The following is a 22,226-nucleotide window of genomic DNA, read 5'->3' as shown; positions in this document are numbered from 1 at the left end:
TCAGTGTGCCAGACTTGACCATTTCTGTAGCACGTCCTGTGTGCCAAGTGGAAGTAACCTGGACCCACGGCTCACAATCTTGAGCACCTTCTTTCTGTAGAACCTCAAGAAAGGCTCCAAGATTGCCCAGACCTCTTCACTGGGTGATTTACTTATACCTATTCTAGATGTTAGTCCCTCCCAGGAGCTGTGTTTGCATTGTCACAGGGGTTAGGGATGGGGTGAAGAATGTGGAGACATTGCTGAGGTGTGCTAACAGCTGGAGAGATCTAGGAAGCTAATCAGACATATTGGCTGTTGAAACCAACTTTCAACTCCTTTCAAATTAGGGTGCTCATACAATTTACATTCCAAGCTGGGATTCTTTGAGACACAAAGGGGTTAATATTCATAAGTAACAATTAATAAATATAATAGTTTATATTGATAAAAATTATCATTAATTATACAAGAGCAACTAACTCCCCAAGGCCAGTAAAGACATATGGTCCTACTGCAAACAGTCCACTGCTCCTTCAGCCCGTAAACAGATCACAAGACATAATTACAACTCATATTAACACCAAGTCAAGATTAAGCAGAATAGAGGTGGCCTCAAAAAGTAGATGATGCCAGAACCAAATACAGCTTCATCCAAAACTCAAAGTTCATTAGAATGCAGCAAATTTCTGCAAATTGAAATAAAGGTACTATTATATGGAGGATGGCAAATAATTAATAATTGACATGCATATATTCAATACTGGTTATCTAGATTTCAAATTAAGAGAATTCTGAGGTCCACTGCCATCTTAGCAAGAAAGGATTTTATAGTTGTTTAGAAATTTCTATCAATCTTATTTGCTATGCAGAATTTATCTATTAAGTTTTTAAAGCTTAAAAATGACAAGAAGTTATACTGAACTGATCTGATTCCTGAATGGATAGATTTTTCCGAGGCAAGAAAATCACTGGCCTATAATAACAAGGAGAAGTAATCATATTTTGCTGATTCAGCAACTTTTCACTCTGCCCAAGTTTATAAAAAAAATTCGAAAATTCACCAAATTTGTGAATAGCATAAACCTTGAAACAGCGGTATTCATATGAACAGGGTAGGACACATAATGTCTCACAGACCCCGGTGGACATTTTTTTTCCTTTCTTTTTCTTCCTTCCTTCCTTCTTTGCTTCCTTCCACACTCCCTCCCTTCCTGACCTCTCCCCTCCTCCTCTTTCTTTCTTTCTTTGAGAGAGGGTCCAAGTGCATGAGAGAGGGGAGGGGCAAAGGAGAGGGAGAGAGAGAATCTTAAGCAGCTGCACACCCAGTGTGGAGCCCTAGGAGACACGGGACTCAATCTCACAACCCTGAGATCGTGACCTAAACTGAAATCAAGGATCAGAGGCTTAACTGACAGAGCCACCCGGTCACTGCTCTAGTGGACATTTCACAAACACCGCTCATATTAAATCCCAGGGTAACAATCAAACTAGAATATTTTGAGAGTCAAGACCAAATCTTATTCAAGATCCAGAATAATAAAATGAATGGACTGTCTTCATCAGCTCCAAAAGTTGATATCTTTTTAATCTTGCTGTTAATAATAAACTAGAACTTTAAAATCTGTTCCAAACACATCTATTAAAGACACTGGTCAAAGTGTATGAGTTTATGAGGAAGCCCAAGACTTTCTCTTTGTGTCAATTTCTTGACGAGCTAGTAGTGCAGCCGATTTACGTGTAGAAGTGCAGTGAGACTCAGTGGGCCCCTCACCAGCCCCAGGACATCCCCAGTGTGATGTCCACGTCCAGGCTGGATGGTCGCAGAGTGTCTGCCAAGATGACCGGAAGATGGAGATGTTTGCAAAACGTGTCACGTCAAGGAAGAGTTTAGCCTCAAAAGCCGAATACTTAAGAGTCTTCATCCACTTGAACTATCACGTGAAAGACAGAGGAGACTTACTCTGCACAGTTCCAGAAAGTAGAATCGTGCTTCGGTACAACTTTAAAATTCCCCAACATTAGTACCACCTCACGATAGAATGAGCTGCTTGGCCAGGAGCTGCACGGGCTGGTGAACACACAATGGGGGTCCTGGAAGTCTTGTCCTTCCAGAAAGGAAGGTGGAGATAAATGCCTTATAATGACCGATAGAGTAAAAATTCTATGAACACATAGAGGATGGAAGAGAGAGATGCAAAGCTGCGAGGCTGTTACTCAAGGGTAGGAAATGGAAAGGAGGCCAGGGCTTCTGGCGAGGGGAGCACCACTCTGCTTCCTCCGTTCACTAGACTAAGAGAGTACTCTGCACGGACAACCAGTTCAGTCTGTATTATTGAGCTGGAGAATGTACGATAGATAGCCAGACAGGAAATGACAGTACAGCCCACTCCAGTAAAGTTATTCTGGGTCAGGGACACCCTCCTTCCCTCCCTCCCTCCTTCCCTTCTTCCCCTCCTGTTTTTTGTGGTGCAGGAGAGAACAGGAACAGGGGAGGGTCGGAGGCAGAGAGAGAGGTTTCTGAGTGGGCTCAATGCTCAGCACAGAGCCTGATATGGGCTCCATCTCACGACCCCGAGATCACGCCCGGAGCGGAAACCGAGAGTCAGGTGATTAATCTACTGAGCCCACCTAGGTGCCCCAACGACACCATTTCATAAGGACAAATGCACCGTACTGCCCTCCAGGTGGCATTCTCACACATTCCAGAAGGAAGGCAATTTTACCCTCATGAAAGCAGATCTTCTTTATTAAATTCCATTTTCATTTGCCAAATTTCACTTTTCACAGCACAGGTAATTTCTTTTTTAACCGACACAAACACTATTGTAACGATACTAATAGGAAACACGTTAGGGAAGAAACAAATCATGTATAATCTTGCTAATCCAAGGAAACAGAACTTTCCGTTTTCCCCATTTTCCTTTCTAGTCATGGTCTATATGCACATTTAATTTCTACATGGGTGTAGCTGGAGCAGAGAGACCCTTCTTGAGTTAGAATGCAGATGAATTTGTGCTTCCTTGAACATCTCATTTGGCTCCCAGATTCGAATGACTTCCTCATCTTAACGTGCAGGAGCTGACTTATGGAAAATTTGAGTAGCGCTGACCCTGCTTCCCATGAAGGACAAGACAAGTTAATAAATTATCCCCTGAAACGCTAAGCTTCAGTAGTGCATTTCTTGGCAGAATTATACATTTTTGCCTACAACAGTGAAAATGAGACTGTAAGACATTCCCTGCTCTGTTTGGTACCACGGGCTTATCTCGGAGACCCAGTAAAAATGGAAGCGCATGTCTCCACCGAGTGTTTGCTGTGACGACGTGATCAAACCTTCCACCCATCCATCAGTCCGTCCAGCCATCCATCCGTCCACCTGTCCATCTCTCCGTCCATCCATCCACCCGCGCGCCCCCCGGTCCGTCCAACACTCGTCTGTCTAGTGGCTCCATGACCAGTCCTGCCCCGAGAACCTGGGGCGTAGCAGGGAACAAAACGGACCACATGGCTGTCGATTCAGCCAGCTGAACGGTTTTCACTTTTCCACACTTCCTTCCTTGTATTCTAGGTCAGGGGTGGGGCATGAACAATAAGTGATAGACGCACTAGGAGAAGAAAAAGGCAGGACAAGGGGGTCACGGAGGGGCTTGCAGCCTGTTTGTACATAAGGAGGTCAGAGACTTTCTACTGAAATGACCTTTGAACAGAAGCTAGAAGAACAAGTACAGCCGAGAGGAAGGACGTCAGGCTGCTCCGGACTGAACTGTGTCCCTCCCACACACAAGTGCAAGCTGGAAGCCACAGTGTGATGACACGTGGGCAGAGCGCCGCGGCGAGGGAATGAGGGTTACACGAGGTCACGAGGGTGGGGCCCTTGGACGGGATCAGCGCCCTCATGAGAAGAAACAGCAGAGAGCTTGCCTCCTGTCTACACACGCGCACGCGGGAAAGACCAGGAGAGAGGTCACAGCAAGAAGGCGCTGCCGGGAACCTAAGGAGGAAGGGCCCGGGACACTGCAGCCGGCACCGTGACTGGGGGGTTCCGGTCTCCAGGACCGTGGGAAACAAAGCTCGTGGCCCAGACGCACATCTCCCACGTCGGGGACGCTGTGCCTGGTTTCACAGGCTGAGCTCCCTGCACCGGGACGCAGCCATCGCACTTCATAAATGCTTTTCTGGAACACGGCCGCACTACGAGATTATGTATGTAATGTCTGCGTCACCACCGGGCCGCGGGCCACTCGGGTGTGCCGGTGTTCCGGAGCCTGAGACAGAGCTGCAGACTCCACCGCGCTCCGGGGCCGTGGCCCCGTCCTCCAGGACGGAAGGATGGACACACGGACGCCTCTAGAAGAAGGAACTTTGTCACTCGCTGGCGTGTGTGGCAGAAAAAGCACCGTGGATTGACGCGGAACGCAGAGCAGGGACGCGCACCGGGCTCCGCTGGCGAGGCCACGGACCGCAGCCGGTCCCAGCACATGGGATGCAAAGTGACACCGGTCGTTGGCACTTGCCTCGTCCCTAGAGACACAGTTGCTGCTCAACTTATTCCTAACTCAGGCAAAGAGAAAACGAACCCAACCAAGCGAATGAGAAACAAACTCACCCTTTTCCTAGGCTGTTCGGTAGTTTTAAAAATATAAAATTCACATTTTCAGAATGTTATTATCTTAGGAATCTGTGAACAGAGCTTGATAGTTAGTGTGTCCGTGGTACAGCCGAGACGGAAGACGCGGATGGCAGTAACAGGGAAAGGCCCGCGGCGTCCCGGGAGCGGGTTAAGTGGGGGTCACCGTGCGTGTCCGCCAGGCCCTTCCCGTCCGTGCTCAAACCCAACCTGCCTTATCCCGTCCTGAGCTTCCCCCTCCCACGAGACAAGCCCCGCTAACGTCGTCACACCTTGTGCCTTATGATGAGGAGTAGAGATTCTCAGGAAACGTCTGAAGTGATTATTCAGAAATCAGAGAAACGGAAGGCTGCAGGGATGGGACAAAAAAAGTGAAGGAGGAAAGAAGGAACCCAGTGCCTGCGTGTTCGGACCCAGTGCAAGTGTGCTTGGAAACACAATCAAGTTGATAACATTTGTAGAAACATAAGATATTGCTTCACGATTGATCACTGTTGCTATCAAATAATGCTTCAGTACGATCTGGTAACCACTATGGGAAGAACGTGAAAGCACATCAGATTTCTGATACATTAAAAAGAACCAAAACACAGGGAATTGCATGTCTTTTGGCCACTTCCCAGCTCGCACAAGGGGAAATGGGTATCATCATCTCGGTCAGGCCCCTGCAGCAGGACGACCGAGGCCACAGCCAGGTCACTCACTCCATGGTGACACACACGTCCCCCAGGCAGCAAATACCCACCCTGAATGTTTCGGGTACAGGTTATGGCGTGTTTGTTTTCTGTGAATGTACATGTAGTCCTGCACAGCTAACGAGACCAAAGGGGTCTCGCTTCCAGCGGGGGTGAGGGGAGAAGGGGCCTCACCGAGGGGTCGTCCTAACGGAGGAAGACCAGCGGCGGGAAGCTGCGGAAGCCGGGGCGATCGGGTGGCAGCAGGAAAGCGGGGACTGCGGGGACGGCGAAGGTCCAGCCGTGCTGGCCTTGGTGGGGACAGCTGGCAACGGGGCCACTGTATTTCCATGTGCTAAAGGCAGAGGGGTCGACCAGATGGCCCACTCCCTAGGGAGGAAGGAAGTGAATTCGATTTTGTTCCTTACACGAGTCCTTCTTGGAGCCCGTCAATTTGCCCCCCGCCCAGGAGGCTTGCGGAGTGTATTGAGAGGAGAAGACGCTGGGCAGCTCCGTGGACTGGGAGAGGCCTTCTCGAGACGAGCACCAGACCCAAGTCTAGCTCATGGCTGGTGCCAGCTTTCCAGAGGACACGCATGAAGCAGCAGCCCGCGTGGCCTCACGCGTCCGGCTGGACCTGGAGACACAAGCCAGCGTGCGCGGGGGCAGGGCGGAGGTCACCCCCGATGAAGCCCCGTGGGTTCCCACCGGGGAGGGTCTTCTGTGTCCCGAGACCCTCCCCTCCTCTGGGACGCGTCCGCGGGTCGTGGGTCTCCTGGATGCGAGCCGCGCATTTGCTATTTGGGACTGTGAGGAATGGAGGGGCCTGTGGTCACCAGACACAGCCGAGGCCGACTCCCCGCGGTGACTCTGCGAGGGCAGCAGCACGTGGGCGGGCTGAGGGGCCATTTCGGAGACGCGGGAGCCACCACTGTGGTGCGCCGGGGGGCGGCGCTGGTGGGGGCAGCCGAGTCTCGCCCTGGGAAACCCTGCGCTGATTTCACTCACGGGAGCTTACATCTGGCCGGCAGGCCCTCCTGCTGAGGGTCAGTTCGTTAAGAGTCGCCGTTATCTTCGTTATCTTCATGGAAGGGAGCGCGCATTCCCCGGGTCAGCCCCACGCTCAGGCCCGCCCCTTCCCCTTGGCTGTCTCGGTCTCCTCCCGCACCCCCTCCCCGCTGCCGCACGACCCGGGCCCCCGGGGGCTCTCCGCGGACCAGTCTCTGCTCATCTATTACGGACGGATCTGAGAGCGACTCGCCTCCTCTCCCATGAACGTGGAAACTTCTGGAGCGGACTATCGCACACAACAGGACTTGGCGTGACTGCCCGAGGGCACGGCACTTTGAAACCCACGCGGACCAGCGGGGCGGTTCCCCCAGAGCCAGCTCCTGCTCCACCAGCCCTGCCGCGGCTTCCAAACAAAACCCAACAGGCAAACCCCTGATGGTCATTATGTGCCTCCTACAACTTCTTATTTTTTATTTCGGACTCCACACCAGAGCTCAAATTATTGCAGACTCTTGAGTTGAAGCGATGGTGTCTCACAGAGTCTCTACGAAACTGATCCAGACGGAAGTGATTCTGACCTTCAGACCTCAGTGGGCCCCGATCTGTTTTGACAGAACCTTTTAAAGGTGTCGTGCTGCATAACTCACCCAAAGCAACGGTGCTGTGTCCTGATCGGAGTCAGAAGTTTCACAAACTTCAGGCTCCAGAGAAATTCCTTTCAGTGAGAATGTGGCGACAGAAGTGAGTCGCGGATTTGCAATCAAGCATATTTGTGTTTTCCAAACTGCGGCCGGTGAGAACACCGCCTTCTGATCTCCCAACAGCCACTTTGCAGAGACGCGCTGAACCCCACAGGCAATTTCGAGACCGATTTTTCTATCCTGGGCAGCATTTTGGCAAGCTCAACTTCCCGATGTCAAAAATCCCCCTTGGGCGCCCCATAAATATTAAGTAACTAACCAACAAGCCTAAAAGGCATTAACTGTCAGCAGTTTCACGGCAGCAACAAAAATAATTTGAGCTCAGTTTTTCAAAAGGGCTTGCCACCCTGACACCATCTTCCAGCTCAGCGTAGAAGCTGTTGGAAGGGGCACCCGGGTGGCTTGGGTCATGATCCCAGGGTCCCGGGATAGAGCCCAGCATCGGGCTCCTTGCTCAGTGGGGAGCCTGCTTCTCCCTCTCCCACTCCCCCTGCTTGTGTTCCTTCTCTCGCTGTGTTTCTCTCTGTCAAATGAATAAATAAAATCTTAAAAAAAAAAAGAGAGAGAGAGACAGATTGTTTGATTAAATGCTGGGCTGGAATATGTCTCCACGGCTGTCCTCCCCGACCCGTGGGTGCCGGCACCACATTTCTTCGCCACGAGCCTGGTCCTCCCCTCTGCAGCCACAGGGATGGCCCGGCCTGGGTCAGAAACCCGCTCCAGGCTTCCCTGTGGGATCAGAGTCTGCTGTTTACTGGAGATGACGGACCTGAAACCTGAGGACGGAGAGGGGCAGGGGAAGTGCCCATATCCACATGGCTTGTGGGTTCAGGGGGAAATAGAGCAGCTTTACAGAATGGGGAGAAGGAGCTAGAGAGACAGAGGAACCCAGACAAGAGGCAGATAGAAGGCTTCCTCCTGGTTTTCCATTTCTTTTTTTTTTTTTTAAAGATTTTATTTATTTATTTGACAGACAGAGATCACAAGTAGGCAGAGAGGCAGGCAGAGAGAGAGGGAGAAGCAGGCTCCCTGCTAAGCAGAGAGCCCGATGTGGGGCTCGATCCCAGGACCCTGAGATCATGACCTGAGCTGAAGGCAGAGGCTTTAACCCGCTGAGCCATGCAGGCGCCCCAGAACATTCCTGTTTCTTTATGAGATTTTTTATCTTCCATTTTACTTAAGCTAGTTTGAGTGCATCTCTGAAGCTTGGGAACAAAGCAGCTGAACGCAGGGCCATGAAGACACCAGGCCAGCAAAGCAAACTGCCTAGAGCATTTCATCTTGAAGATGGCACTGGGCGCTCGCTAAGGAAGTCACATGCCCCAGTTTTTGTGGCATATTCTGGCCAAACCTATACTCAAAACCCAGGTGATAACTCTAACGACTCACAGGATTATGATTTTACAATAATGAACTTGCTGATTTGACATATCATTTTATTTGAAAAGATCCTTTTTTCCACCAGTATGTAGCTCTCCTTCCAGCAAAACTCTGAGTGAAACACAGCAGTTACCTCATGAGACCCTCGGTGGTCCACACCCACCATGACAGACCAGCACGGGCGGGCGGCCCCCTCTGTATCAGGAGGGGGAGAATTCAAGCTGAAGCAAATGCCGGCCAGGACAGTTGGTACAACTGCATTTCTGAGTCTTGAAGAGGATGGGGTCTTCTTGAGGTATTCACTCTCTTAGGTACCAAGTCACTCAAAAAGAAAGTTCTTGCATTTTTAAACCACAGCTGGCCTAGAATGGGATTTATTCAGTAGATCCGTACTGGACAGCTGTTTTTATAATAATAAAAAAAAAAACGGCCTAATACTGATACTCATTTTCATATAGTTCAGTCTAACGGAAGGATTGGTAGCAACAGGGAAATTATTAGCCACAGAAATACAGCTGATTAGCAATCTGGATTCCATCTGCAGCTTGAACCCCGCTTCGACAGATGACCTAACACGTTCCCAGGTTCTGGCGATAGGGATGCAGGCATTTTGGGGAGGCCATTGTCATTGTTTCGCCTACCTCGGTGTTCTACGCCGTATAACAGAATGCTACACCTCGACACAAATACCAATCTCACACAAGCACAACATGAATGAATCTCACAGACAGGACTTTAAGGGGCCTGGGCCGGACATAAAGGATCTATGATGAGCACCCACCTTCATTTATATAAAACCGAACAAGGGGCAAGACGACACTCTAAGGATGGGCTTCATACTTGGTCTAAGAAGACAAGCAAGAAAGGAATTTCCATAATATCCAGGATATTCCAGAGCTCAAAGCAGAGGGCAGCAGTGATGGGAAAAGGGGGAAACTATGCAGGAGCTTGGAGGCGCTGGTGATCACTCTTTCTCCACCCCGAGAGAGCTCATGGTTCTGGTTTTTACACGTTAATCCAGTTTTTGTTCTGTACTGTGTGGCAGCGGTAAAGGCTGACGGGGGCAGTGAACAGCAATCGTGCAGCATATGCTCTGGCCAGGAGTGGCAAAGGAGAGGGACACCTGCCTGCGCTCCCTCCAGTCAGAGAGAGAGGGAGAGAGGCGGCAGGCCACTGCAATGCCATGGTGAGATATCTGGGCGCTGAGGACACAAGTCAGGGGCTCCGGGGGGCGTCACGATGGGAGCGGCACCAAGGGCTCTCAGGATTTACTTTGAGAGTTGGAGGGTGTGCAGGAGTTAGCCAGGTGAATAGTTGGGGGAGGCGGTTTGCATGTAGGGGGAGCACAGAGAAGCCGGCGTGAGACCTGGTGCAGTGTCCCCGGAGGGGGGCGCCCCTAAAACCTGCCTCGGAGACAGTGCCGTGTCTTCTGTGTTTGGCCCTCGATGCAACAAGACGTCACTGAAGGATGTCGTAAGCCCCCCGATAACTTCCAGAAGAAGGCAAGCGTTAATCTTTTCATTTGTTTACAGACATCGGGGAAAATGCACTGAGAAAGACCAGGAAGAGTTCCGTGGCCCACCGAGCCTTAAAATGTATCAGTTATCAGGGCAAGGTGGAATCAAATACCCAACAGGTAAAATATTCCCATACCAAGTACGACAATTATTGGGAGAAAATGAGCTACAAGAACTGAGCGTGGGATCTCCCATCCCTCTGCTCTAGTCTACTGTCTAAATGTGTTTTCTCTCTAATATTTATTCCCCGTGAAAAGCTCGGACATTAATTTCTTTTATGTGTTATGGACCATTTACTATAAGTAGAAGGTAGCAACAAATTACAAAATCAATGGTGCGTAGATCTCAGGATGGTAAAACAGCTTTCTAATCATTGCATTTCCATATTCAGGAGGACAACACAGGACTTGAAGACGGCAAGAACAAGTTTTAAATAACATTTAGCAACTGACACACGGCCACCGATATTCATCATGTCAGTCCTTCGGACGCCCGTCCCTCTTCCTGTTTTACTGGATCATTTACTTAGTCTTCCTTATTGCTGGCTCTTAGTGTTTCATAAAGGTGCTAAACGCACCAGCACGATAGTAATTGGCCGCAGGAAGCTAAGAGCAGACCCGTGGGGAAAGCTCCACTCCGCGTGGCCCCTGCCTCTCCTGGGTGGGGAGGAAGGTGCAGCGAGGCCGGTCCTCGCTAGAGAGACAGCGGGTTCTGTCCCTCAGTGCCCTCTACCACGTTCTCTCACGAGCTCTTAATAGCCCCGGATTCCAGGATTTACCTATAATTTAAGATTTATTTGAGAGAGAGAGCACAAGCAGGGGGAGCAGCAGAGGGAGAGGGAGGAGCAGACCCCTGCGGAGCAGACAGTCCACCGTGGGACTCGATCTCAGGACCCCAGGATCATGACCTGAGCTGAAAGCAGACACCCCACCGACTGAGCCCCCGATGTGCCCCGAATCCAGGACGTGAATGAAAGTCTCTCCTCTGGGGAGTAGCCAAGAGCTACTACTACTCAGGGTCTGCACCAGCCTTGCTGGAGAACGCTGGAGAGACGCAGCCATCTCGGGGGAAATCCCTGTTTCCCTGCAGACGCGCTCGGCAGACCAGTAAAAGCACTTGGATTAAAAAATGCTCGCGATGGGAACCGCGGCCCCGCACGGCGCAGGTGAGCAGAGGCGGGATGAGTAGAAACAGGAGGGAAGGAACTTGGGTGCCTTGAGGGGAGGCCCAGAGAGAAGGTCACCCTGACCCCAAAGGCACAGAGGGAGGACCCCGCTGGGAGAGGCCACATGACGCTTGAAGTCACGGCTCTGCTCGAGGAAGAAAGGGGAAGTGCAGGCTGCGGGAGCCTCTCTACGGGGCTCGCGGGGCCCACCATCACCTAGGTCCCGCCGACCCCCCTTCCGCAGGGGCGCCGGCCCATCCCACGTACTTGGCAGGTGCAGGCGTCAGGAACGGGATGGGGGAGTTCAGATTCCCAACAAAATTCAGATGGTTTGTTCTTTACTTCGCCTTTACCAGGCCACTTTAAATTACGATTTCATGACCCGCTGACTTTAAATACCGCAGTCAGAGAGAGCTTAAGGACAGCTTTATTGCTACAGGCAAAGTTTACTGAGAAAACACGACCACAGTTTACCAGACCCCGAGGCGTGCCTCTGAGCCGTGACACAGGGACAGGAAAGGAAAAGCGGGGGCAGTGGTCTGACTTGGGATGTGAGACGACAGAGGCGGGGGCCTTGTGGGAGCTGGCGGACAGGAACACGGGGCCCAGGGAGGAATGCCACGGGCAGGAGTCTGGTCACAGCAGAGCGGCCCAGGCAGGAAGTGGCTCGCGTCTCCACAGGCAGTGACCCAGTGACCCAGAGGTTCTCGGACGAAAGAGATAGTAACTGTCTGGTCTCTAGGGCAGCAGAAAGCCGGGGATTCGATGAGAACGGTACTTGACCTAACTGTGTATTTCTTGAAATGACGCAATGGAATGTTAACACGCAGATTCCTGGGCCGACTGGGATCCCCGACCAAGGCCTCTGCCATGTCTCCAGGAGACCACCCCGCCCCTCCCCTACGCTTTGTCTCCTGTCAGGGGCACCTCCTTGTACTTCCTCCTGCCTCTTCCCTGCTGGGCTCCCATCCTGGACCCCACGAGCCCATTCCTGCACATCCTTGCCGGGCCTCTGCTTGGCCAATGGAAGGCACACAGGAGACACTGGGAGGGAGGGGAGCACGGGCCCAGGGTTCCTCCGCGGGACTCTCTGGCTCTGCCCGGTCTGCCTGGAGGCGGCAGCCTCCACCGCATCACCCGAAGAGAATGCTCCCCTCCTTGGGTCCTAGCTCAGGGCTGGTGTCTCTTGACTCTGAAGGTGCATTGGGTTTCTCGCCACGTCTCGGACAGACGATCCGGGAAGTTTGCTACGTGACAGGAGACGATGCAGCATTTACAGATGGTGACACCCAGGTCGCCCGCCGCAGAGCTTGGCCCCTTTCTAAGGAAGCAGGATGCCCCTCTGGGGAGCCTCATGCCATAGGGACACATACAGTGTTTCGTATGCATCCTAAAGGACTAACTGCTTTACTGATTGACTGCAACGCACTTTTCTTTGATCACTTAAACTGCTCAGCCAGAAAGGCTTGCTTATGCCGCAGCTGTCTTGCATGATGAGAATGAACAGTACGTCTATGACACGGGATGCAAGGTCACCCATGTGGTGCTTCTCGAGACTGTCACTGGGTCTGTGTTCATTGTTGCAAGGGTTCAGTGACTTCTTTAAAAGCTGGACGCTCGTTTATTTGAAACTCCTCAGAGACTCTGTCTTCCTGCCTGGAGTTTTCCTTCCGGCAGATGGGAAAACTTGAGTTTTCCGGGTGGTTATTGTTGGCTGCAGAGATCCGAAGGAAAGCCGATCTTCCTGCTCAGATGAGAGTGTTAAGAGGCACACATGGTTTCTACCTATTAAAAGTATCAGTGGGATTGTCCACGGATGACTGAGAACCCAGTTCCAAATCCACATTCTCCACAACACTTGACAATCGCGTGAAAATCAGGGTTTGTGATGGCAGGTTTCCAAATGCAAAATTCTACTCCTTGGCGTGTTGTAGGATGGCTTGGAGACATGCCCGCACGGAATTCTGGCTGGATCCCTTAGTGGCACCAGCGCCAAAACCCTGCCTCTTGACGGGCTTCATGTATCCACAGTATCCGCGCACGGATCGTAAGCAGCAGCGCCCGCACGTTCCGCGTCTGTCCCCCTCGGCAGAAGTCCCCGGCGTGACCAGCAACGCCATCGCCAGAGAACCCGCCGCGCCCCGTGCCTTCCCCGGGGTCTCGCGTGGTTTAGCGGACGAAAGGTGAAGACCACACTCGGCGCACACAGGGGTCAGGCAGGTCGGCTCCTACTGGCGGACGGATGACGAGGAAACGAACGCACGACACAAAACTCAAGTGGGTTACAAAGTCTGTTGTAGCGGCTAAAGGGTTGTCCACCCGAAGAGGGTAAAGCACGTCAGCAAAAGCCCTTTCCTTCCCGACTGAAAAGGGCAGAATTATTTTCTTCTCAAAGCCCCTACGTTGATGTCAAGAGAGAAGAGTATCCTTATTGGGGGGACCTCATCGTCCCCCATGAGTCACTTTGCCCTCGGAGCGTGGGGAGACGCGACAAGCCGGTGACTCAGCCGCAATCTCCGTACTAATAAGCAGTGGCTGTCGGGAGCGAAGGCAGGAACATTTGTGACCATGTTGCATTCTCGTACGACAGCAGCATCGGGAAAGCAACTTTCAGGGAGATCATCCGACAGCCCCTGTTACCGAAAACCAGCCAGCTCGGTGCATGGAACTCACTAGAACCTAACTCCTTAACAGTAGCCTTGTTAACGATCATCGCACATTAACCCGAGAAGATGAGACCACTTTGACTATTATTTCCGGGATTCGTTCTTTGAATTACTTTGACGGCAGAAGCTACGTTACGGAGACACTTGCCAGTTATTACCCCGTTTCCCCAGGAAGTGGAGGGTGAAGAGGACAAGTGTCTGTAACAGAGGAGATCTGGTTTCTAGGCCGGGACTGAGGTCAGGACACAGAGCTAAGGGGAACTCCAGCCTGTCCTGGATCATGGGACAGGTTCTGGGAGAAATGGAAGATCCTAAATATCAACCACAAGGAACTGAATTTAAAAAGTTAGGGGTGTCTGGGTGGCGCAGTTGGTTAAGCATCTCTCGGTTTTGGCTCAGGCTGTGATCTCAGGGTCATGGGATCGAGCCCTGTGTCAGGCTCTGTCCTCAGTGCGGGGTGGACTTGAGTTTCTCCCTCTGCCTCTGCCCCTCCCGCTCATCCTCTCTCTCTTAACAATAGATAAATAAATAAAGTAGTGGTAGTAGTAGTAGTAGCGCTAGTAGTAGCAGTAGTAGTAATAGTAATAGGAGTTAGAAAAACCGAGCCTGATGTTATGTGTTGACTAGAGGAACCATCTGAGAATGCAGAGCCACAGGCCTTGAAGAGTTCTAGAAGGATCTCTGCAAGGCAGGGCTTCTCCTGCAGACTCCAGGGAGCTGGGGGTCCCAGGCTTGTTGCAACAGCCCCTGGTGGAACACAGGCTCCCTCCCGCTCCCCCAGGCCATCGAACCACCGCATCTGTGGGGTCCATATGGGCATTTCTCACCTGATGCCCCATGGCTCCCAGCGGCACCCTTGGGCACCGTTCTCTCAGCACTATCCTTCCCTGGGCGTAGGTCTTTGCTCGTGCCCCCCCCCGAAAGCCTTGGCCAGCTTCCTTTCTCTCCCCACACGGTCAAACCCACCAACTCGTCACAGCCCAGGGCACTTGTCCCGCCCCTCCACGCCCCACTCATCCCCACTGCTGGACGGACACGTTCTTTCTTCCCTGTTACATCTCCTAGGAGCTGATGCGCACTTTCCCTGGAGATTCAACTCATCTTGAAGGACTGGCCCTTCTCCTCCAGAGGGCTCCGGAGAGTACGCACGTTGGGGACGGGACCTCACCAGGACCCGTCACTGTGGGACCAGAGCCCCTCGTGACCTCACCAGGACCCGTCACTGTGGGACCAGAGCCCCACTATTTTCACCTGTTGCACACTCAGTGCTTGTTTCCTGAGTGGAAAAGATTGAACTCACATCACAGTCCCCATGTTACCACACGCGGGTGGACCTACTGTGTGTGTCACTGCTTCGTGGCACAAAGTCTCCTGCACGGCTAACAGAGGCAAGTCCTGTTACCAGGCTGTCCCTGGGCAAGGCTGCCCCAGAGCAGAACCACCTACCGTGGGAACCCCAAACATCTGAGCGCCGGGGTCCCTGCAACTTCTCCATACGTACAGGTGTGGGGAGCCCCTGGGCCTTGAAGAGCCCAGCAGGGTGGCTCTGTAGTTGTTTTGCTAGAATTTCCAAAAAGGCTGTAATCTGCTCATGCTTGAATTCCACTGACAAGCTCGAATGGATTTCACAGAATTCACTTCATTGGATGGAAACAAGGGTGACACAAATCATCCTTGTCTTACCAACTGGGGCCCTGAAGCTCAGAGAGGTTAAGTGGCTTACCTAAGGTCACACAGATGTGAGGCAGCAGAAGGGGACGGAGACCGAGTCTTTGAGACCTAAATCAGACGGATTTTGACTACATCATCTAGAAAAATAAGACTGGATATTCTTGAGAATTATTTCTAGCTTTGACATGCAATCCTTCTCTGAATGCTCAATCACTCGCTCTCTATTAGCGAAATGTCTAATTTGTTTGAGGAGTGCCAGGCTCAAAAGGGGACGTTCGGAATAAATAAAAATGTAGACCGATTTTTCTATCTCTAGGGGCCAAGAGTCACAGCTGATTTCTGACTTCAAATTTTCTCTGCAATAACACTGCAAGTGTTTTGTCAAAGTCTATGAAGAATTCATACTCTCCAATTTTCGACAAAAATCTCTCAACAGAAGTCACACCTAATTCTCAACTGCCTCTTTCATTTGCCAACTCACTCTTATTCAAACTTCGCAACACAGAGCTATACATTTATCTAGGTTTCTTTTAAGTGAATTGATTCGGCTGTAGTAGTAACATGAAGTACAAAGTGCTCATAATTTAGACTAAAAGATACTGTAACGGATTTAGTGCTTCTATACCACTCACAAACCAGCTAAGGTTTGCGTTATATGAGATGTTCCTAATACTTTTGCCAAGACTGATATGCAATATCAGTTAGAATGTTAGACATTTTCCCCCCAATATTAGCCCCTTCTGAAGGCTGAGGTTGCCTTCAGAGTGCCGGATCTTTGAGCATGATCTTGTTGAACTCTTAGAAGGGACTTTATTTCTAAGAGAAGGAAAAGAGGGATGGAGGGAGGGAAGAAGGAAGAAAGAAATCCACCAAGTAAAAAGAATGCGTGTTCATCAAGATCTCAACTATCCATGAAACAGGAGACACAAAGTTTCAGTTTATTACACAAAAACTATTATCAAAAGCATGTGAATTTCAAGGCTTTTCAAAATTGTTTAAAATCTAAAATACAGAAAGCCCTTAACCCTCACTCGAGAAAGTGAATGATACAGACACTGATACATTGTATCTCAGCAACCACTCACTGAAGGGCGGGAGGCAGAGGGAAAAAGAAAAAACAAAGGGAAAATGAGATTATAAAATCAAAGTATTTTATACTCTTATAAAAGTAATGATCTTAGTTGCCATCTTTAGGTGCATAGAGGCTTTTACCAAAATAATTTCAGATGAAAATAAACCTCCTAGGGATGCCTGGGTGGCTCAGTTGGTTGGACGACTGCCTTCGGCTCAGGGCGTGATCCTGGAGTCCCGGGATCGAGTCCCACATGGGGCTCCCAGCTCCACGGGGAGTCTGCTTCGCTCTCTGACCTTCTCCTCGCTCATGCTCTCTCTCACTGTCTCTCTCTCTCAAATAAATAAATAAAATCTTTAAAAAAAAAAAAAAAGAAAAGAAAAGAAACCTCCTAGTGTTGAACCATGAATTAAGAGTATCATTAGAGGAAGTGGGGATTTTCTGGTCAATCTCCCACGTTACTCTCTTAACCAATCTGCCTAGAACAGGAAATGATTCTCTTGGAATTTTGGGCTCAATGATCTACTCACACAAGCTTTGTTTCTGTGCATTTAAGGCTCCACTTTTCAAATAACCCACTTGATGTTTCTCCAGAGTCATCTCTTAGTGGTCTCATATGTCCCTCCAAACCTTCTTCTTGTAGCAGAGGAGCCAGGACATTATGACCTTGACCCTATGACATGCTTCCTTTCTGGGTCTCTGGACCATGACAGCGAAGACTGTGCAGGGACCACGTGTCGCAGAAGCCCACCAACTATAAATCCTGACGGCAACCTTCCCAAAGGGCTGAGGCGTGCCTCCGTCGAAAGCACAGTGACCAGCACAGAGGGAGACTAACAGGATTTTCCACATTTACCTGTCTCCATCGCAGAATGGCGCCGTCCTCGCACGTCATGGCATCACCATAGTTCACCAAATTCCCACAAAACTGTACTTCGCAGGCCTTCAACTGAATAAATAACCAAGTTTTTATTGTGAAATTTCTTTTTTGAATGTAGGCCCCAGGAGTCCTGTAATCAGTTGATTTTCCATCCTCTACTCCATACTCTAAAAGAAATACAAAACGCTAAGCTTCCAGCTTGTATATTCTCCCGCTGGTCGGCTTTGTGCCAGACGAGGAGCTGAAGTCAGAGGGTCACCCCAGCCACTGTCTTGGGAAGAGGACATGAACTCTAGCCTGATACGCTCAGCACTTTCATGGCTTTGCAGAAGCCCCGGGGCTCAGTCCAATCCTCAAGCAGCATCTAAGTTTTTGGAGTGAAATCTCACTCTTGGTTTTAGCTCTGTAACACTCAAACTTACTGTCAGTTGGTGCGTACGGGTATGCAGGATGGTTTTTCAAACAGACCTACAACTGAAGGGGAGGAAAAGGTCCCAGTCCCCTGCGGTCAACGCACGCCCAGATCCCTCCACCGCTAGCGAGCCCAGGACAGAGCTGATGCGGCCCAACTCATGAAAGATGGGGCCGGAGCCCAAACGCAGGCAGAAGCTGAGCCCCCGAAAGGGAGGGTGCTCAGGGCTGCACCAAGCAGCTACGTCCAGAAGACACGAACCCTGACGTGGTTATGCCCCAGCCCTTCCAGCTCGCTTCACCAGCTCACACCTACAGGACGACTTCCCAAGTTCTGTTCGCTGTTGTCCCCAAGGGGGTTAATGTGAAAAATAACATTTTTTAAGCCATTTCTGGAAGGCTCCCACAATGCACTACTGTAATCTGTTAAACTCTGCACCTGGTCCTTCGGTAAGACCACGAGTCCACCCCAAGACGCCACAATGGCTGGTTTGAGGGAAGGAACAAAGGAAGCAGGAAGTGGCTCCCAAGTCAGTCTGTTTACCAGCTTAAGAAAGAAGTTACCGATCTGATCATTTAAGATGAGATTCATCTACATTTAACTACACAATACAGAAATAATTGACTTTAAGTGTGCATAAAGCTTTATGGGCTTCCGAGATAATAATAAATCAATATGAACACAACCACCGTGACAAAGCAAACGCCCCTCATGCCCTTCACCTCGCCCAGGGGGCGTTCCGGACTTGGAGGACTCTTGAAGGAGGGAGGATCTCAGCTTCATTTTACAAATGAGCAGATGGATGGTAAACAAACAAACAAAAACATGCTCTTAGGTGTCAGATTAGCTGAACATCACACAGTAGTCACGGGGCAACAAGATCAAGAATCTGCTCTAATTCTTAATAGAGTTTTCTGTGCGCCGATAAGCATTTTACCATCATATACTGTTTGACAGAGAGAGATCACGAGTAGGCAGAGAGGCAGGCAGAGAGAGAGAGGGAGGAAGCAGGCTCCCCGCTGAGCAGCGAGCCCGATGCGGGGCTTGATCCCAGGACCCTGAGATCATGACCTGAGCCAAAGGCAAACACTTAACGACTGAGCCCCCTGGCGACCCTACAAATACCTCTTCTTACCCAAACTCCAGTCAGACTCCCCTGCGCCCCTTCTGTGCTAGGTGTCAACCTTGGTCTACACAGACTCTAAATGCTGTTGTACTTCCCAACATCTGCCCGCAGGACCTTTGTCCCCCACCCCAACCCCGTGTCTGTGGAGGGCCAGACTGTCGTGTGGATAGCTTCCGGCTCGCAGACAGCTGGCCTCATGGCATCTGCACTGACCCACCGTCGTGGATTCTCTCACTTCCCTGTCTCTGCTAGGGCCCAGCTCCTGCCCTCCCCACCTTCCCCTTCCCAGTCACCTCTGCACGGATCCAAGCTGAGTGTGGGTCTCACTGACCTTGTTCTCCTATCTCAGGGGCTGTGATGGATGAAAATCTGCCCTTTCCGCTTGAGCTAGGGCCTGGCTTGGTGGATCTTTCACACGGTCAGCAAGGAGCACACACGTTTTCTACAGACAGACTAACGGCAGCTCTGCAGTCTTGGGAGGCGATCTCTCAACAGGCGGACCGCCAGCAGCCGACAGAGCCTCGCCGCGACATGCTGGGCTCAGAGAAGCTAAACGTCTCTTCGCCACTGAAAACCAAAGCACTCAGAATGTTTGGGGTCAAACCGTGAAGAAGCTGGTTCCTCACTGCAAGCCCATTGTGGGGAATTCTGCCTTGGACCGGTCGTCCTCCTGGGCTGAGCGTTACTGCCTCGATGACTCTCTAGTCTTGCTGAGCCCTGGAAGCTAGCGGTCCTAGCTCAGCCCAAGCCCACCCTCCCAGCAGCCACCCCCAACCATTCCCGCCACCTCCCATGCCCCCTTGGTCCTGGACGCCACCCCCATCAGCCAATCCAGCCAGCCGGCCCAGGTCCGCCGATCAGGATAAGACCCGTCAGTGATGAGTGAACATGAGTTTGAAGCCGGTCATTATCTTTAGTACCTAATCCCATCAACTTCATTGCTGGAATAGATAAACCTCTTAGATCAAAATAGACACTTATTCCTTATGCCTATAAAGAAATGTCCTAAAGCAAACAGAATATTCCAGCTTCCCCGCCGCCCCCACAAACCCGTGCAGCTCCCTCTCTGGCCTGCCACACGTTCTCCTTTGCCCCAGGGATGGCACACCCTCCTCGGGCTGACCTCAGTGGCCAGCCTCGACCTTATTTTCTTGTCCTCTCGGTTTTATTTGGGTTTGGCCAGCAGGAGGCTCTCGCAGGAGACCAGAAAGTCAGGCACAGAGGCCTGGTCAGGTACTGCCCGGCCAAGCGGTGCTAGTTCCCTCCCTCTGTTCAAGCCCCAGAACGCGCCACCGTTTGCTGTGATGGCTTTCTCTTAGCCCTGCCCGTGCTAAATTGTCCCTCCATTACCTCTCTCCAAACACCCATTAGAAAGTGCCATCTATTTCCTGGGGCTGTGAGCGAAACAGCCAGTTACTTCAAACATTAAACAAAGTATTTCCCGAGTGCCTGCAACACGCTGGGCACGAGGGCCTCTGCCGTCACCGCGGCGCTCAGCAGTCCCGTGACGGCGGGGCTGGCTTCGGGTCCCCTCTAATGATCTGTTTGGAGGAACTGGCTGGATGGGCCCCAAACTTGGGGCACCCAAGTTTCATGTATTTGTGTACAACCCGTACACAGCAAAGGCTTTAGACACCCCCCCCCCATGAAAAGATGATTTAGTCCAAATCCCTCTTCTTACAGGTCTAGAAACCACGGCTCAAGCACGTGAAATGACTGGTGGAAAGCCACGCAGCGTCCATACGCGGGCCAGCGTGAGCCCAGCAGCCATGTGACCATGGGGGTGAGGTTCGGAGATGTGCCGCCGCCAGGGCCCGGGGGTCTGCCCTTCCCAAGGCTCTGCTGACGGTCAGCCGGCGCTGCCTTCACGCCACGGGATCAGAGCAGGCGGGCTGCGGAGGGAGCGCCTGATGTCACACGCCCAGAGACCCGGAGAGCCAGACGTCCAGCCTGGGTGTGCGCAGCTCCAGGCCTGCAAATGTCTCGACGCAACATGCCCAGAATATTCCAGGGCTCTTCCCTCGACACCAGCACAGCATCTGCCCAGGCGTCTCCTTCAGACGCTCCCCACTTCAAGAGGAAGAAGCAAAGAGCAGAACCGGAGGTGGGAGAGGTCCTGGGGGGGTCCCCCAGCAGCTCCCGCCCCCAGCTGAGGCCATTAGTGCAAATCTGAACTCGATGAGCTCTTTGCCAGCTCCTGCTCTTGCCCAAGGTCAGCCTGCCACGGAGCCGCCGGAGTGGCTGGGGTCAGCACACACGCCCGGAAGCAAGCTCAGCTCTGACTCCAACCGACGGCGAATCGGGTGAGAAACAGCTCCCAGGAAAATACGCGCCCTGTAAATAAGTGCGTGACCCTGTCACTCCTCATCCTCACCAACGCTGGGTGGTTCTCCCACAAATCACAAGTGGGGATTCTACAAAGGTTATGCTCCCGGGGGCCTGCTGTGTGCAAGCCCAAGGTCCGCACTGGGCACCGCACCTCCGTCACCTTCCTGAGCTATGGTCCCGACAGGAGCCTGTGGAGGTGCTGTAAGCCTGAGGGAAGATCTCAGGATTCTGTGAGACAGTAACTCCCACGTCCCGCCCCGGCCACCACTGCCACAGCTACACTAAGGCTCACCGCTGCTAGCAGTTGCCATTGCTGCTGTCATTCCCAAGGCCAATAGCAACACGCCGGAACCACAGCAGACGTTCTGACACAGGAGACTTCGTGCGGCTAGGGTCACGGGCTCTCGTGGTCATCCTTACTGCGTGGAAGTGTTTGAAGCTGGCCTCCAAAGTTAGACCCCACGGTTCTAGGAGGGCCTGTCTTGTTAGTTAGAGCCTCTTGTCTTACAGATTCTCAATTTCGTCTTCTGAGGGGAGTTGTGGCTCAGGTATAAAGGTAATTAAAGATTACAGAAAAATGACATTTAACGTAAAATTTCCCCAAGGAGGTAGAAAGCTGGAAGACCTATAACCAAGGGGTAAAGGAGAAGCAAGGAGCGAGGAGGGGTGTGATTTCTTACGAAGTCACGGTTATCTCTCGAGCACCCTCTGGAACCCGGGACCCCTTGGGATAGAGCCGGGCTCCGGCACACATGACGCCAGCCGTCCTGCCCCCCCAACCCCGCAGCCGTCTGGCCACAATCTCACGATTCCAGCCTTTCACCTCCCCCGCCCAATTTCACAAACTCTGCTCCTGAGCGAAGACTCCAAGAAACCCACTCATACACCTGGCAAGTGACTGAACACATAATATGCACCAACTGTAAACAGGGTCCCATGCTGGCTGAATTAGGAGGCACAGAGATTAATAAACCATAGTCTCTGTCATCCAACATTTACAACCCAGCGAGAAGG

The 22,226-nt window shown here is 51.5% G+C and overlaps 1 protein-coding gene across 4 annotated transcripts in view; it reads right to left on the bottom strand.

Moving 5' to 3' along the window:
* The window catches only part of DPP6 (dipeptidyl peptidase like 6), a 791,001-nt gene that overhangs the window by 339,067 nt on the left and 429,708 nt on the right, over positions 1-22,226 (bottom strand). The window lies entirely within an intron of this gene.

The sequence above is a fragment of the Neovison vison genome, chromosome 4 (genome assembly GCF_020171115.1).
Source record: "Neovison vison isolate M4711 chromosome 4, ASM_NN_V1, whole genome shotgun sequence".
NCBI classification, from domain to species: Eukaryota; Metazoa; Chordata; class Mammalia; order Carnivora; family Mustelidae; genus Neogale; species Neogale vison.
The sequence above is the reverse complement of the archived record's forward strand: the minus strand, read 5'-3'. Positions and strand labels throughout refer to the sequence as shown.